The following is an 18,065-nucleotide window of genomic DNA, read 5'->3' as shown; positions in this document are numbered from 1 at the left end:
ACAATAATGTAAAAGAAAGCCAGTAGCAATACTTGTATTAGGCAAAATAAACTTTAAAACCGAGAGTGTAGTTTGGTACCCTTTGGGTCAATACCTAGTAGTAAAATTGCGTACACCCAATATTTATAGCAGCATTATCAACAGTAGCCATACTATGGAGAAAGCCCAAGTATCCATCAACTGATGAAGGTATAAAGAACTTATGGTGTGTGTGTGTGTGTGTGTGTGTGTGTGTGTGTGTGTGTGTATGTGTGTGTGTGTGTGTGCATGTATACGCATATGTACTCACTTGTATGCTCATATATACATACATATATACATACATATATACAATGAAATGTAACTCAGCTTCAAAAAGAATGAAATCCTGCCACTTGCCACGATGTGGATGGGCCTAGAATGTATTATGCTAAGTGAAATATGCCAATCAATGAAAGACACATATGATTTCACTCATGTGGAATTTAAGAAACAAAACAGATGAAAACATGGGAAGGGGGCAGGAAAAGAGAAGAGTGGTAACAAACCACATGAGTCTCTTAACTGTAGAGAAAAAAAGTGAGGGTTGATAGAGGGAGATGTGTTGGCGCTGGGCTAGATGGAGGACGAGTATTAAGGAGAGCACTTGTTGTGATGAGTACTGGGTGTTGTATGTAAGGGATGAATCACTGGATTCTACTCCCGAAACAGAGAATGCACTATATGTCAACTAAGGCTTATATTAAAAATATAAATAAAGCTGTAACAAGAGGTGAAGATAGACAGTATCTCATACTAAAGGGGACAACCAAACAAAAAGATCCAATGATTGTAAATTTTGATGCACCCCATATGCAATCACCAATATAAAAGAAATTAACAAAACCATAAAGGAATTGATAATAATATAATGATAATAGAGGACTTTAACACATCAGTCACATCAATGGACAGAATCTGTAAACAGAAAATCAACAAGGAAACAATGGCTTTGAATGACACACTGGACCAGATGCGTTCAACAGATATATTCAGAACACTCCATACTAAAATGGTGGAGTACACATTCTTTTCAAGCACACATGGGGCATTCTCCAGAAATGATCACATTCTAGGTCACAAATTAGGCCTCAACAGGTACCCAAAGACAGAGATCAGACCAAGCATCTTTTCTGACCACAAAGCTAGGAAACTTGAAGTTAACCACACTCACACACACACACACACACACACACACACACACACACACACACACAAGGGGGAAAGGCCACAAATAAAGGGAGGTTAAATAACATGCTACAAAATGAATGGGTCAAACAGGAAATTAATGAGAAAATACACTGAAACTAATGAAAATGAAAATACACTGGTAAAAACTTTTGGAATGCGGCAAAAGCAATCTAAGATGGAAGTATACAGCAATACAAGCCTACCTTAAAGAGCAAGAAAAATCTCAAACCCTCCTAACTTACAACTAAAGGAATGAGAAGAACAGGGGCGCCTGGGTGGCGCAGTCGGTTAAGCGTCCGACTTCAGCCAGGTCACGATCTCGCGGTCCATGAGTTCGAGCCCCGCGTCGGGCTCTGGGCTGATGGCTCAGAGCCTGGAGCCTGTTTCTGATTCTGTGTCTCCCTCTCTCTCTGCCCCTCCCCCGTTCATGCTCTGTCTCTCTCTGTCCCCAAAAAATAAATAAACGTTAAAAAAAAAAAAAAGGAATGAGAAGAACAGCAGAAGGAAGGAAATAATAGGGATTAAGGCAGAAATAAGGGATATACAAACCAAAAAGACACTAGACCAAATCAATGAAACCAGGGGCTGGTTCCTTAAAAACAGTAATCAACATGAAAACCTCCTAGGCAGAATTTTCACAAAAAAGAGAGAAAGTACTCAAATAAATAAAATCACAAATAAGAAAGGAGAAACAACAGTCAGCACTACAAAAATACAGTTAGAAGATAATATTATGAAAAACTATATGCAACAAATTGGACACTCTGAGAAAAATGGGCAAATTCCTAGAAACACGAAAATTACCAAAACTGAAACAGGAAGATACATAAAATCTGAAAACAGAAAGAAATCAAATCAGTAAGAAAAAAAAATCTCCCCCCAACACAAGAGTTCAGGGCCAGAGGGCTTCACTGATGAATTCTATCAACCATTTAAGGAAGAGGTAATATGTATTCTCCTCCAATTATTCAAAAAAATAAAAAAGAAGGAAAACTTCCAAATTCATCTCATGAGGCCATCACTACCCTGATACCAAAACCAGATAAAGCCTCCACTAAAACCGAAAACTGCCGGGGCGCCTGTGTGGCTCAGTCGGTTTACTCTCCAACTCTTAATTTTGGATTAGGACATTATCTTGCGGTGCATGGGTTCGAGTCCCACATTGGACCGTGCATTGACAGTGTGGAGCATGGCCAGGATTCTCTCTTTCCCTATCTCTCTGCCCCTCCCTCACTTTTATGTACTTTTTCTAAGGAAAGAAATAAACATTTAAAAAAATGTTTAAAAAAATTTAAAATAAAACTGCAGACCAATAGCCTGAGAGTATGTATGCACAAATACTCATTAAAATACCTTCAAATTAAAGTCAACAATACATTAATAGAATCATTTACCATAATCAACTGGGATATATTCCCGGGCTGCAAGGGTGGTTCCACATTCACAGATCAATCAACATGATGCACCACAGTAATAGAAGAAAGGATAAGAACAATATGATGCTTTTCGCAGATGCAGGAAAACCATTTGACAAAATGTCACACCGTTCATGATAAAAACCCTCAGCAAAGTAGATTTGGACTAAACCTACCTACACATATAAAGGTCATCTAGGAAACACCCACAGCTCAGCTCATCCTCAATGGGGAAAAATTGAAAGTGTTTCCTCCAAGGTCAGGGACAAGACAGGGATGACCCCTGTCACCACTATTATTCCACATAGTACAGGAAGTCCTAGCCACAGCAATCAGACAAAAAAGGAAATGAGGCATCCAAATTGGCAAGGAAGAAGTAGAACTTTAGCTGTTTGGAACTGACATGATGCTCTCTATAAACAACATAAAAGACTCCAATGAAAATTGCTAGGATTGATATATGAATTCGACAAATCACAATATACAGAAATCAATGTACATAAATCTATTGCATTTCTATAGATGAGTGATGAATTAACAGAAAGAGAAAGTAAGGGATCAATCCCATTGACAGTTGAACCAAATACCCCAAGATACCTAGAATGAACCTAACCAAAGAGGTGAAAGACCTGTACTCACTCTAAAGGCTATGAAACACTGATGAAAGAAATGGAAGAGGACACAAAGAAAAGGAAATAGATTTCACCTTCATGGATGGGAAGTATAAAATACTGTTAAATGTCTACACTCCTCAAAACAATCTACATATGTAATGAAATCCCTATCACACTAACAAAAACATTTGTCACAGAACTACAACAAATAATCCCAAGATTTGTATGGAACGACAAAGACTCCAAACAGCAAAAACAAAATTGAAGAAGAAAACTAAAGCTGGAGGCATCACAATTCCAGACTTCAGGTTATATTAAAAAGCTGTACTGTTGAAAAACAAATTAAAAAAAAAAAAAAGCTGTACTGAGCAGAACAGTATGGTCCTGGCAAAACAACAACAACAACAACAACAACAACAACAACGACAACAACAACTACACACAAATGCAGAGATCAATAGAACGGAAATGCAGAAGTGAACTCAAACCTATATGGTCAATTAATTCTCAACAAAGCAGGAAAGTATATCCAATGGAAAAAAAAAAAGATAGTCTTGGGACACATGGGTGGCTGCAAAGCATGTGATTGTGGATTCAGCTCAGGTCATGATCTCAGGGCAGTGCAGAGCATGTGTGGGATTCTCAATCCCCATTTCTTTCTGCCCCTCTTCTGCATTCTCTCTGTCTCTCAAAAATAGATACATAAACTTAAAAAAAAAATCTCCTCAACATATGGTTTTGGAAAAACTAGACAGCAACCTGCAAAACAAAACAAGACCAACAACGCCACCTTCTTACAACATACACAAAAATAAATCCAACATGGATAAAGACCTATGTGTGAAACCTGAAACCATAAAAATCCCAGAGGATAATTAACACAGGCAGTATCTTATTTGACATTGGCTGTACAAACATCTTTGCAGACATATCTCCTGAGTTAAGGGAAACACAACCAAAAATAATGGGACTTCCTAAAAATAAAAAGCTTCTGTCACAAAGGAAATAATCAACAAAACTAAAACACCTACAGAATAATATTTGTAAACATCTGATAAAGGTTTACTGTCCAAAATATATAAAGTCATACAGCACCCAAAAAAGGAGAAATCCGATTAAAAATGGGCAGAAGACACGAATGGACATTTTCCCAAGGAAGACATACACATGGCCAAGAAACATATGAAAAGATGCTCAACAATACTGATCTTCAGGAAAATACAATTCAAAAGTACAATGAGATAACACATCACATCTGTCAGAATGACTGAAATCAATGAATGATGAAACAGCAGGTGTTGCCAAGGATGTGAGGAAAGAGAATCCCTCTTGCACTGTGGGTAGGAATGCAAACTGGTGCAGCCACTCTGGAAAACTCCATGGAGATTCATCAAAAAAAAAAAAAAATGGAAATGGAACTACCTTAAGATCCAGCAGTTTCACTACGAGGTATTTACACAAAGAATACAAAAATAATTCCTAAAAGGGATACAGGCACCATGATGTTTACAGCAGCATTTTCTACAACAGCCAAATTACGGAAACTTCCCAAGCATCCATCAAGTGATGAATAAGTTGAGATGTAGTATATGGAATGTAATATTCTTTAGCCATAAAAACATGAAATCTTGTCATTTGCCACAAGGTGGAGGAGTGACAGTATGTTATGCTGGGTGAAAAAGAGCCTGTCAGAGAAAGACAAATACCAGATGATTTCACTAACACATGGCAAGAAAACAAAACAAAGGGGGGGGGGGTGGGTGAAGGACACAGTGACAAACAAACAGATTCTTAACTAGGAAACAAACTGAGGGCTTCCACAGCGAGGTGAGGGAATGGGTGAAACAGCTGCTGGGGATTAAGAAGTGCACCTGGGATGAGCTCCGGGTGACGTGTGGAAGGGTTGCTCTATATTGGACACCTGAAACTAATATTACACTGTGTCTTCACTCACTGGCATTTAAATTAAAAGATAACATAAGGTTAATGACACCTACCTACCAGGTTTTCTGTAGTTTTCAATCACTTCACTAGGTTGGAAAAATAACCATGAAATTTTTAAAAAAGCATGTATGATGTGGGGGCAGTTTGTGCCCTTACCTTGGTCTCTGGTTCCAGCAGGACTCAGAAACTGGGTCCCAGCTCATTCTTCTAGAAGGTCGTGAGAGGAGCATTTCATGTATTCATGTCCTAATGGAATGCAGCTCGTGTTCTTCTGAACTTCTGAGCTCGGTTTCTTCCTGGAAACAAGCCTGAATCTGGAACAAACCATTGACTGCATCGATGAGGTGATGTCGTAGGACCCCGCAATCCACGAGTTCTTTAGTAAAATATGTCTTGCTCAAATACTGTCCTGGAAGTGGAGGAATGAAACACGGAAACAGCCCAGAAAATGCAAGTGCCTGTGCAGCTCAGCAACCAGCTTGCCCAGGGAAGCCACCCAGTGCCCCCTCCTCAGCACTCAGTACAACAAGGCAGATACTCTGTGGGACTCAGGAGATGCCAAGTTGCTGCAAAGCTCCCCAGGTCTCCCCTGGGGTGGGCGGCAGAACGCGCTGGAAAGGCAGCTCTGCTCTCTGTCCTGAGGCAGCAGCAGAGGCGCTGCGTTCTCTGGAATAAATAGAAGCCCTTTCTGTTCTGAGGTGCCCTGGGTCAGAAAAGCCGATGGTGAGCCCTCTGCTGGCCATCACTGCCTCGGCAGAGGAACCAGTGCCTCCGGGTCTGTGGTGCTCGAGCTCTCTCTGCTGGCCACCATGGGAATTCCTGCAATGTTGAAGACCCTGGTGGCTCAGCTGAGGGACCGAAAGTGCTCTGGGCAACTAAGCCTGTTCTCTACACTGGGAAGGGTCTTAGTGACAGGGCCTAGGGCACAAAGAAATCTTTTCCTTCTCCTTTCTTGTGAGTGAAGAATGAAACCAAATTTATTAACGTAATGACACCATTTGTAATGCTTTAAGCAATGTTCCCAGAAAAATAGATCACCAATTTACACATGCTGAACAAGAGGTAATGGTGTTTACCACCTAAGTGTTTAGGTTAGATAAAGAATGGACACCTTTGAGAGAGAGATACCGGCTTCCAGCTATGGAATGAATGCGTCCTAGGGATACAAGGGACAGCCAATGGAAAAGAGTCAATCCTGTAATAATACTGTTGCATGCTTTCACATGATAGCTACACTTGTGCTAAAGTACAACATAATTTATAGACAAATGGAAGGACTACAATGTATGCCTAAAACTAATACAACAAATGTGTGAAGAATATTTCAATTAAAAGTCGACATCCTTTATGCTATCTTTAATTTCTCTTTCTTTGCCAATAAACTATCATTCCTGGGCGCTTGGGTGGCTTACTTGGTTAAGCGTCTGACTTCCACTCAGGTCATGATCTTGCAGTCCATCAGTTTGAGCCCCGTGTCAGGCTCTGTCCTGACAACTCAGAGCCTGGAGCCTGCCTCAGATTCAGTATCTCCCACTCTCTCCCCCATCCCCAGCTCGGGTTCTCTCATACAAGGAAAAAGAAAAAGGGACATTAAAAATGAAAAATCATTCCTAATTTAGAATCTGTGAAATTCCTTTTATACCAGCTTCTCTAACATGACCATCTTGATGTTTAGAGCTTATCTGAAAAGTCACTAGTAATATCTGATGACACATATGTGACAAGGTCAGCATGCAACTTACAGGGAGCTACACACCTGTTATGAATTTACGACATGTATCCGTGGCTTAGATTTCCAATGAAATGTGCTTTAGGGATATGGATGGATGAAATAATGCCCATCAGTCATGTAGGTCAATTTCCTACAGGACCATTATGCCTTCAATCAGTAATTGCCATCTCTTCAAAATTAAAAGAAAGCTTGGAAAACAAATTGTCTTTGAATGATGTAAGAGAAGACTATGGTGTTGTAAAGGGTTCACCTACCTTCCGGAATCCTCAGATTGGTTGTGGACAGGAGGATAGAAACCCACGATTTGGATGCACACCGCTCGTTCCAGAGGGAGAATATGGACCTTATTGTCAAATATGTTTTTTTTTTTTTTATCAACAGTCCACCTCTGCCAGGTCCAGACTGCAGAACCTGGGGACAACACAATGCGTCATGCCTGGGTTCAGAACACGAGGAACGCCAACTAGTGGGGGGAGGGGTGAAATCCAACAGGGCCTGGGGTCAGTGAGGGAGATGACCCAGGGACACCTCCCCACAGGGCGGTCTCTGGAGTTTAACTGCCAAAGAGCAGCACACTCTCCCTGAAGACATCCTTCTCCATGACAGAACATAATGCTGAGCCCCACAATTCCAGGAGAAATGACAGATACCCATCTTTTCAATTGCAATGGCCTCTGCAGAGCTTGGCCTCAGGGATGTTGGAGTCTTAGAGACATGAAACTATGATGCCCATGATACCAGCCCTTTCTGCCCCAGCACTCAGAGCCACTTCCTACATCCCCTCTCCCCTGGCCCATCTCACCCCATCCACATTCCTGGACCAGGTCTCCACTTTTCTCCTTGTACTTCCTCTTTGTCTCTGTTTCTCTCTAACCACACCTCTCTGTGTTTCTTCCTTTCACTCTCTCGGTCTTGCCCAACTCCCCTATCACTCATCCAGTTTCTCTCTCCTTTCCTGTCTCTTTGTCCACCTCTCCCCAGGCTTCAGGCTATCTGCTCTGTGCATGCAGCCCTGTCCAGGACCACAGGGAACTACTTTCTCTCTCTCTCTCTCTCTCTCTCTCTCATCATGTTTTGTCCCAGGCCTGATCAAAATGGAGGAGAATCCCCCATACAGCAGCTGCTCATATTGACATTAGCTAAAGCAATCCTGGCAGCATGTGGACAGCCAGATATTTACCGTTGGTGGCCCAGCCATGACCCAAAAGCTGCTGGAGGGCCGGCTGCTTCCCTAAGCTGGAAGGAAAAAGGGGCTCACAGGGTTCAGGGTCCCTGATGTAGGTTGGATTGGCTGATGTAGAAGGACCCGTATGCTTACACCCAACTCTCCTGGGTGATGTCGAAGGAACCTATCTCAGACTATGGACTTCTGCCCTCCCCATGCCTCAATATGTCATCAGGGGGAGCTTTATGGGACACCATGTGACTCGCCACAAAAATTGTGCCATTTGCCCCCATGGAGGCCACCTGGATTGGTGCTATTGGTGGCAGCGGGTAAGGTGCACGAGGGCACAAGAGCTCAATTAATGCAGGGCCTCCTTGCTGGTCTCCTGAATCCATTCCTCATCATCAGAAGGGACCGTGGAGGGGCTGCATGGGATTCTGGGTCTCCCATTCCTCAGACCTTCCCCGGGAGTTTCGAGCTGAGACCAAAGGGTCGGGAGGCTGTTTGGGATCCTGTGACAACTTTCTCTCAGGTACAGGGAGCGGCTTCAGCTCCCTGACAGGGAGTGCGGTCAGCCATGGTAAGTGACTCAGGGCCTGAAGGCCCGGGGCTCGCAGGGGGTGCAACGGATTCTGTGTCTCGCATCCCTCAGACCTTTCCCGGGAATTTCTGGGCTGAGACCACAGGGTCTGGAGGCTTTTTGGGATTGTAGCTTGTGTCTCGCTTGGGATTTTGTCCTCGCTGCACAGCCCCTGGAGAGGCTGCTTGGGATTCTGTGTCTCCCATTTCTCGGACCTTCCCCGGGAGTTTCTGAGGTGAGAACCCAGGGTGTGGAGGCTGTTTGGGATTCTGTGACCGCTTTCTCTCAGGTAGAGAGCGGATTAAGCCATGGTAAGCCATGGTAAGTGACCCCGGGCGTGGAGTCCCGGGGCTGAGCAGCCCCGCGCCTGGAGGCCGGGGGATGAGAAGCCCCGCGCCTGGAGGCACGGGGCAGAGCAGACCCTGGCGTGGAGGCCCAGGGCTGAGCAGCCCGACGCCTGGAGGCCCGGGGCTGAGCAGCCCCGCACCTGGAGGCCAGGGAATGAGAAGCCCCGCGCCTGGAGGCACGGGGCAGAGCAGACCCAGGCGTGGAGGCCCGGGGCTGAGCAGCCCCGCACCTGGAGGCCCGGGGCTGAGCAGCCCCGAGCCTGGAGGCCGGGGGATGAGAAGCCCCGCGCCTGGAGGCACGGGGCAGAGCAGACCCAGGCGTGGAGGTCCAGGGCTGAGCAGCCCGATGCCTGCAGGCCCGGGGTGAGCAGGGGCACTACCCATTCTGTGTCTCCAATCATTTGGAACTTCCCTGGGAGTTTCTGAGCAGGGAACCCAGGGTCTGGCGGGTGTTTGTGATTGTGTGACCCCATTCTCTCAGGTACAGGGAGTGGCTTCAGCCATGCAAAGGCATGGTTATTGACTCCGGGCCTCGAAGCCGGGACTCGCAGCACCTGATTGGGATTGTGTGTCTCACAGCCATCTGACCTATCCCGGGAGTTTCTGTGCTGACACCACAGGGTTTTTTGATTCTAGCTTATGTCTTCCTTGGGATTTTGTGCTCACTGCACATCCCAGGATGGGCTGCTTGGGTTTCTCTGTCCCTCCGAATTCTCGGACCATCCCCTGGAGATCCTGAGCTGAGACCGCAGGTTCTGGAGGCTGTTTGGGATTCTGTGATCCCTTTCTCTCAGGTACAGGGAGCGGCTTCAGCCATAGTGAACCACAGCGAGCATCCCCCTGTCTGGAGTCCCGGGGATGAGCCAGCCCGGGCATGGAGGCCCGGGGCTGAGCAGCCCCGTGACTGGAGCCCCGGGGCTGAGCAGCCCCGCTCCTGGAGGCCCCGGGTGGAGCAGCCCGGCGCCTGGGGGCCCGGGGCGAGCAGCCCCGCTCCTGGAGGGCCGGGGCCAGCAGCCCTGGGCGAGCATGCCGGGGGTGAGCATCCCGCGCCTAGAGGCACAGGGCATAGCAGCCCCAGGCGTGGAGGAATAGGGCCGAGCAGCCTGGCGCCTGGAGGCCCGGGCACGAGCAGCTCGGCGCCTGGAGGCCCGGGGCGAGCAGCCAGGGGCGAGGAGGCCCGGGGCGAGCAGCACCGGGCGAGGAGCCCCGGGGCGGGCAGCCCCGGGAGAGTAGGCCCGGGGCGGGCAGCCCCGGACGAGGAGGCCCGGGGCGGGCAGCCCCGGGCGAGGAGGCCGGCGCGGGCAGCCCCGGGCGAGGAGCCCCGGGGCGGGCAGCCCCGGGCGAGGAGGCCCGGGGCGGGCAGCCCCGGGCGAGGAGGCCCGGGGCGGGCAGCCCCGGACGGGGAGGCCCGGGGCGGGCAGTCCCGGGCGAGGAGGCCCGGGGCGGGCAGCCCCGGACGGGGAGGCCCGGGGCGAGGAGCCCCGGATCTGGAGGCCCGGGACGAGCAGCCGGGGGCGAGGAGGCCCTGGGCGAGCAGCCCTGGCCTGGAGGCCCGGGGCGAACAGGGGGGGCGAGCAGCCGGGGGCGAGGAGGCCCGGGACGAGCAGCCTCGGGCGGGGAGGCCCGGGGCGAGCAGCCCCGGGCGGGGAGGCCCGGGGCGAGCAGCCCCGGGCGGGGAGGCCCGGGGCGAGCAGCCCCGGGCGGGGAGGCCCGGGGCGAGCAGCCCCCGGCCTGGAGGCCCGGGGCGAGCGGGGCACTTCCCATTCTGGGTCTCCAATGCCTCGGACCTTTGCGGGGAATTTCTGCACTGAGTCCCCAGGGTCTGGAGGCTGTTTCGGGTCCTGTGAACCCTTTCTCTCAGGTAGAGGGAACGGCTTCAGCCACGGTGTGCCAAGGTAATGACTCAGGGCTTGGATGCCGGGTCTCGTAGCAGGTGTTTGGGATTCTGTTTCCCTACCCTCGGTCCTAACCCCGGAGTTTCTGGGCTGAGAGGAAGGGTTTGTTTGCTTTTTAGGAGTCAGGCATCTGTCTCCTTGGGATTTTGTGCTCGCTGCATAGCCCCTGGAGGGGCTGCTTGGGATTCTGTGTCTCCCACTTCTCCAACATTCCCCGTAAGTTTCTCACCTTAGACCCCATGGACTGGAGGCTGTGTGGGATACTCTGACCCGTTCCTCTCGGTTACAGGCAGAGGCTTCAGGCATGATTAGCCATGGTAAGAGACAGCCCCGGGCGAGGAGGCCCGGGGCGAGCAGCCCCGGGCGAGGAGGCCCGGGGCGAGCAGCCCCGGGCGAGGAGGCCCGGGGCTGAGCAGCCCCGCGCCTGGAGGCCCGGGGCTGAGCAGCCCCGCGCCTGGAGGCCGGGGGATGAGAAGCCCCGCACCTGGAGGCACGGGGCAGAGCAGACCCAGGCGTGGAGGTCCAGGGCTGAGCAGCCCGACGCCTGCAGGCCCGGGGTGAGCAGGGGCACTACCCATTCTGTGTCTCCAATCATTTGGAACTTCCCTGGGAGTTTCTGAGCAGGGAACCCAGGGTCTGGCGGGTGTTTGTGATTGTGTGACCCCATTCTCTCAGGTACAGGGAGTGGCTTCAGCCATGCAAAGGCATGGTTATTGACTCCGGGCCTCGAAGCCGGGACTCGCAGCACCTGATTGGGATTGTGTGTCTCACAGCCATCTGACCTATCCCGGGAGTTTCTGTGCTGACACCACAGGGTTTTTTGATTCTAGCTTATGTCTTCCTTGGGATTTTGTGCTCACTGCACATCCCAGGATGGGCTGCTTGGGTTTCTCTGTCCCTCCGAATTCTCGGACCATCCCCTGGAGATCCTGAGCTGAGACCGCAGGTTCTGGAGGCTGTTTGGGATTCTGTGATCCCTTTCTCTCAGGTACAGGGAGCGGCTTCAGCCATAGTGAACCACAGCGAGCATCCCCCTGTCTGGAGTCCCGGGGATGAGCCAGCCCGGGCATGGAGGCCCGGGGCTGAGCAGCCCCGTGACTGGAGCCCCGGGGCTGAGCAGCCCCGCTCCTGGAGGCCCCGGGTGGAGCAGCCCGGCGCCTGGGGGCCCGGGGCGAGCAGCCCCGCTCCTGGAGGGCCGGGGCCAGCAGCCCTGGGCGAGCATGCCGGGGGTGAGCATCCCGCGCCTAGAGGCACAGGGCATAGCAGCCCCAGGCGTGGAGGAATAGGGCCGAGCAGCCTGGCGCCTGGAGGCCTGGGGCGAGCAGCCAGGGGCGAGGAGGCCCGGGGCGAGCAGCCATGGGCGAGTAGGCCCGGGGCGGGCAGCCCCGGACGGGGAGGCCCGGGGCGGGCAGTCCCGGGCGAGGAGGCCCGGGGCGGGCAGCCCCGGACGGGGAGGCCCGGGGCGAGGAGCCCCGGATCTGGAGGCCCGGGACGAGCAGCCGGGGGCGAGGAGGCCCGGGGCGAGCAGCCCTGGCCTGGAGGCCCGGGGCGAACAGGGGGGGCGAGCAGCCGGGGGCGAGGAGGCCCGGGGCGAGCAGCCCCGGGCGGGGAGGCCCGGGGCGAGCAGCCCCGGGCCGGGAGGCCCGGGGCGAGCGGGGCACTTCCCATGTTGTGTCTCCAATGCCTCGGACCTTTGCGGGGAATTTCTGCGCTGAGTCCCCAGGGTCTGGAGGCTGTTTCGGGTCCTGTGAACCCTTTCTCTCAGGTACAGGGAGCGGCTTCAGCCATGGTGAGGGAAGGTAATGACTCAGGGTTTGGATGCTGGGTCTCATAGCAGGTGTTTGGGAATCTGTGTTTCCCTACATTCAATCCTAACCCCGGAGTTTCTGGCCCGAGAGGAAGGGTTTGTTTCCTTTTCGGAGTCAGGCATCTGTCTCCTTGGGATTTTGTGCTCGCTGCATAGCCCCTGGAGGGGCAGCTTGGGATTCTGTGTCTCCCACTTCTCCAACATTCTCCGTAAGTTTCTCAGCTTAGACCCCATGGCCTGGAGGCTGTGTGGGATACTCTGACCAGTTCCTCTCGGGTACAGGCAGAGGCTTCAGGCATGATTAGCCATGGTAAGAGATAGCCCCGGGCGAGGAGGCCCGGGGCGAGCAGCCCCGGGCCTGGAGGCCCGGGGCGAGCAGCCCCGGGCGAGGAGGCCCGGGGCGAGCAGCCCCGGGCCTGGAGGCCCGGGGCGAGCAGCCCCGGGCCTGGAGGCCCGGGGCGAGCAGCCCCGGGCCTGGAGGCCCGGGGCGAGCAGCCCCGGGCCTGGAGGCCCGGGGCGAGCAGCCCCGGGCCTGGAGGCCCGGGGCGAGCAGCCCCGGGCCTGGAGGCCCGGGGCGAGCAGCCCCGGGCCTGGAGGCCCGGGGCGAGCAGCCCCGGGCCTGGAGGCCCGGGGCGAGCAGCCCCGGGCCTGGAGGCCCGGGGCGAGCAGCCCCGGGCCTGGAGGCCCGGGGCGAGCAGCCCCGGGCCTGGAGGCCCGGGGCGAGCAGCCCCGGGCCTGGAGGCCCGGGGCGAGCAGCCCCGGGCCTGGAGGCCCGGGGCGAGCAGCCCCGGGCCTGGAGGCCCGGGGCGAGCAGCCCCGGGCCTGGAGGCCCGGGGCGAGCAGCCCCGGGCCTGGAGGCCCGGGGCGAGCAGCCCCGGGCCTGGAGGCCCGGGGCGAGCAGCCCCGGGCCTGGAGGCCCGGGGCGAGCAGCCCCGGGCCTGGAGGCCCGGGGCGAGCAGCCCCGGGCCTGGAGGCCCGGGGCGAGCAGCCCCGGGCCTGGAGGCCCGGGGCGAGCAGCCCCGGGCCTGGAGGCCCGGGGCGAGCAGCCCCGGGCCTGGAGGCCCGGGGCGAGCAGCCCCGGGCCTGGAGGCCCGGGGCGAGCAGCCCCGGGCCTGGAGGCCCGGGGCGAGCAGCCCCGGGCCTGGAGGCCCGGGGCGAGCAGCCCCGGGCCTGGAGGCCCGGGGCGAGCAGCCCCGGGCCTGGAGGCCCGGGGCGAGCAGCCCCGGGCCTGGAGGCCCGGGGCGAGCAGCCCCGGGCCTGGAGGCCCGGGGCGAGCAGCCCCGGGCCTGGAGGCCCGGGGCGAGCAGCCCCGGGCCTGGAGGCCCGGGGCGAGCAGCCCCGGGCCTGGAGGCCCGGGGCGAGCAGCCCCGGGCCTGGAGGCCCGGGGCGAGCAGCCCCGGGCCTGGAGGCCCGGGGCGAGCAGCCCCGGGCCTGGAGGCCCGGGGCGAGCAGCCCCGGGCCTGGAGGCCCGGGGCGAGCAGCCCCGGGCCTGGAGGCCCGGGGCGAGCAGCCCCGGGCCTGGAGGCCCGGGGCGAGCAGCCCCGGGCCTGGAGGCCCGGGGCGAGCAGCCCCGGGCCTGGAGGCCCGGGGCGAGCAGCCCCGGGCCTGGAGGCCCGGGGCGAGCAGCCCCGGGCCTGGAGGCCCGGGGCGAGCAGCCCCGGGCCTGGAGGCCCGGGGCGAGCAGCCCCGGGCCTGGAGGCCCGGGGCGAGCAGCCCCGGGCCTGGAGGCCCGGGGCGAGCAGCCCCGGGCCTGGAGGCCCGGGGCGAGCAGCCCCGGGCCTGGAGGCCCGGGGCGAGCAGCCCCGGGCCTGGAGGCCCGGGGCGAGCAGCCCCGGGCCTGGAGGCCCGGGGCGAGCAGCCCCGGGCCTGGAGGCCCGGGGCGAGCAGCCCCGGGCCTGGAGGCCCGGGGCGAGCAGCCCCGGGCCTGGAGGCCCGGGGCGAGCAGCCCCGGGCCTGGAGGCCCGGGGCGAGCAGCCCCGGGCCTGGAGGCCCGGGGCGAGCAGCCCCGGGCCTGGAGGCCCGGGGCGAGCAGCCCCGGGCCTGGAGGCCCGGGGCGAGCAGCCCCGGGCCTGGAGGCCCGGGGCGAGCAGCCCCGGGCCTGGAGGCCCGGGGCGAGCAGCCCCGGGCCTGGAGGCCCGGGGCGAGCAGCCCCGGGCCTGGAGGCCCGGGGCGAGCAGCCCCGGGCCTGGAGGCCCGGGGCGAGCAGCCCCGGGCCTGGAGGCCCGGGGCGAGCAGCCCCGGGCCTGGAGGCCCGGGGCGAGCAGCCCCGGGCCTGGAGGCCCGGGGCGAGCAGCCCCGGGCCTGGAGGCCCGGGGCGAGCAGCCCCGGGCCTGGAGGCCCGGGGCGAGCAGCCCCGGGCCTGGAGGCCCGGGGCGAGCAGCCCCGGGCCTGGAGGCCCGGGGCGAGCAGCCCCGGGCCTGGAGGCCCGGGGCGAGCAGCCCCGGGCCTGGAGGCCCGGGGCGAGCAGCCCCGGGCCTGGAGGCCCGGGGCGAGCAGCCCCGGGCCTGGAGGCCCGGGGCGAGCAGCCCCGGGCCTGGAGGCCCGGGGCGAGCAGCCCCGGGCCTGGAGGCCCGGGGCGAGCAGCCCCGGGCCTGGAGGCCCGGGGCGAGCAGCCCCGGGCCTGGAGGCCCGGGGCGAGCAGCCCCGGGCCTGGAGGCCCGGGGCGAGCAGCCCCGGGCCTGGAGGCCCGGGGCGAGCAGCCCCGGGCCTGGAGGCCCGGGGCGAGCAGCCCCGGGCCTGGAGGCCCGGGGCGAGCAGCCCCGGGCCTGGAGGCCCGGGGCGAGCAGCCCCGGGCCTGGAGGCCCGGGGCGAGCAGCCCCGGGCCTGGAGGCCCGGGGCGAGCAGCCCCGGGCCTGGAGGCCCGGGGCGAGCAGCCCCGGGCCTGGAGGCCCGGGGCGAGCAGCCCCGGGCCTGGAGGCCCGGGGCGAGCAGCCCCGGGCCTGGAGGCCCGGGGCGAGCAGCCCCGGGCCTGGAGGCCCGGGGCGAGCAGCCCCGGGCCTGGAGGCCCGGGGCGAGCAGCCCCGGGCCTGGAGGCCCGGGGCGAGCAGCCCCGGGCCTGGAGGCCCGGGGCGAGCAGCCCCGGGCCTGGAGGCCCGGGGCGAGCAGCCCCGGGCCTGGAGGCCCGGGGCGAGCAGCCCCGGGCCTGGAGGCCCGGGGCGAGCAGCCCCGGGCCTGGAGGCCCGGGGCGAGCAGCCCCGGGCCTGGAGGCCCGGGGCGAGCAGCCCCGGGCCTGGAGGCCCGGGGCGAGCAGCCCCGGGCCTGGAGGCCCGGGGCGAGCAGCCCCGGGCCTGGAGGCCCGGGGCGAGCAGCCCCGGGCCTGGAGGCCCGGGGCGAGCAGCCCCGGGCCTGGAGGCCCGGGGCGAGCAGCCCCGGGCCTGGAGGCCCGGGGCGAGCAGCCCCGGGCCTGGAGGCCCGGGGCGAGCGGGGCACTTCCCATTCTGGGTCTCCAATGCCTCGGACCTTTGCGGGGAATCTCTGCACTGAGTCCCCAAGGTCTGGAGGCTGTTTCGGGTCCTGTGAACCCTTTCTCTCAGGTACAGGGAGCGGCTTCACCCACGGTAGGCCAAGGTAATGACTCAGGGTTTGGATGCCGGGTCTCGTAGCAGGTGTTTGGGATTTTGTGTTTCCCTACTCTCGGACCTAACCCCGCAGTTTCTGGGCCGAGAGGAAGGGTTTGTTTCCTTTTCGGAGTCAGGCATCTGTCTCCTTGGGATTTTGTGCTCGCTGCATAACCCCTGGAGGGGCAGCTTGGGATTCTGTGTCTCCCACTTCTCCAACATTCCCCGTAAGTTTCTCAGCTTAGACCCCATGGACTGGAGGCTGTGTGGGATACTCTGACCCGTTCCTCTCGGGTACAGGCAGAGGCTTCAGGCATGATTAGCCATGGTAAGAGACAGCCCCGGGCGAGGAGGCCCGGGGCGAGCAGCCCCGGGCGAGGAGGCCCGGGGCGAGCAGCCCCGGGCGAGGAGGCCCGGGGCGAGCAGCCCCGGGCGAGGAGGCCCGGGGCGAGCAGCCGCGGGCGAGGAGGCCCGGGGCGAGCAGCCGCGGGCGAGGAGGCCCGGGGCGAGCAGCCGCGGGCGAGGAGGCCCGGGGCGAGCAGCCGCGGGCGAGGAGGCCCGGGCCGAGCAGCCCCGGGCCTGGAGGCCCGGGCCGAGCAGCCCCGGGCCTGGAGGCCCGGGCCGAGCAGCCCCGGGCCTGGAGGCCCGGGCCGAGCAGCCCCGGGCCTGGAGGCCCGGGCCGAGCAGCCCCGGGCCTGGAGGCCCGGGGCGAGCAGCCCCGGGCCTGGAGGCCCGGGGCGAGCAGCCCCGGGCGAGGAGGCCCGGGCCGAGCAGCCCCGGGCGAGGAGGCCCGGGGCGAGCAGCCCCGGGCCTGGAGGCCCGGGGCGAGCAGCCCCGGGCCTGGAGGCCCGGGCCGAGCAGCCCCGGGCCTGGAGGCCCGGGGCGAGCAGCCCCGGGCCTGGAGGCCCGGGGCGAGCAGCCCCGGGCCTGGAGGCCCGGGGCGAGCAGCCCCGGGCCTGGAGGCCCGGGGCGAGCAGCCCCGGGCCTGGAGGCCCGGGGCGAGCAGCCCCGGGCCTGGAGGCCCGGGGCGAGCAGCCCCGGGCCTGGAGGCCCGGGGCGAGCAGCCCCGGGCCTGGAGGCCCGGGGCGAGCAGCCCCGGGCCTGGAGGCCCGGGGCGAGCAGCCCCGGGCCTGGAGGCCCGGGGCGAGCAGCCCCGGGCCTGGAGGCCCGGGGCGAGCAGCCCCGGGCCTGGAGGCCCGGGGCGAGCAGCCCCGGGCCTGGAGGCCCGGGGCGAGCAGCCCCGGGCCTGGAGGCCCGGGGCGAGCAGCCCCGGGCCTGGAGGCCCGGGGCGAGCAGCCCCGGGCCTGGAGGCCCGGGGCGAGCAGCCCCGGGCCTGGAGGCCCGGGGCGAGCAGCCCCGGGCCTGGAGGCCCGGGGCGAGCGGGGCACTTCCCATTCTGGGTCTCCAATGCCTCGGACCTTTGCGGGGAATCTCTGCACTGAGTCCCCAAGGTCTGGAGGCTGTTTCGGGTCCTGTGAACCCTTTCTCTCAGGTACAGGGAGCGGCTTCACCCACGGTAGGCCAAGGTAATGACTCAGGGTTTGGATGCCGGGTCTCGTAGCAGGTGTTTGGGATTTTGTGTTTCCCTACTCTCGGACCTAACCCCGCAGTTTCTGGGCCGAGAGGAAGGGTTTGTTTCCTTTTCGGAGTCAGGCATCTGTCTCCTTGGGATTTTGTGCTCGCTGCATAACCCCTGGAGGGGCAGCTTGGGATTCTGTGTCTCCCACTTCTCCAACATTCCCCGTAAGTTTCTCAGCTTAGACCCCATGGACTGGAGGCTGTGTGGGATACTCTGACCCG

The 18,065-nt window shown here is 59.1% G+C and overlaps 1 long non-coding RNA gene across 1 annotated transcript in view; it reads right to left on the bottom strand.

Moving 5' to 3' along the window:
* LOC147573267 (uncharacterized) overlaps positions 1-5,853 on the bottom strand; it is a 39,793-nt gene extending 33,940 nt beyond the window's left edge. The window contains exon 1 of the long non-coding RNA XR_015245121.1: positions 5,339-5,853. This is a non-coding gene — a long non-coding RNA (uncharacterized LOC147573267). The remainder of the gene's footprint in view (positions 1-5,338) is intronic.
* Between the last annotated feature and the right edge of the window lie 12,212 nt (positions 5,854-18,065).

Source organism: Puma concolor, chromosome E2, assembly GCF_028749965.1.
Source record: "Puma concolor isolate L17-30 chromosome E2, mPumCon1.1.hap2, whole genome shotgun sequence".
Classification (NCBI taxonomy): Eukaryota; Metazoa; Chordata; class Mammalia; order Carnivora; family Felidae; genus Puma; species Puma concolor.
This window is presented reverse-complemented; position numbering and strand designations above follow the sequence as displayed.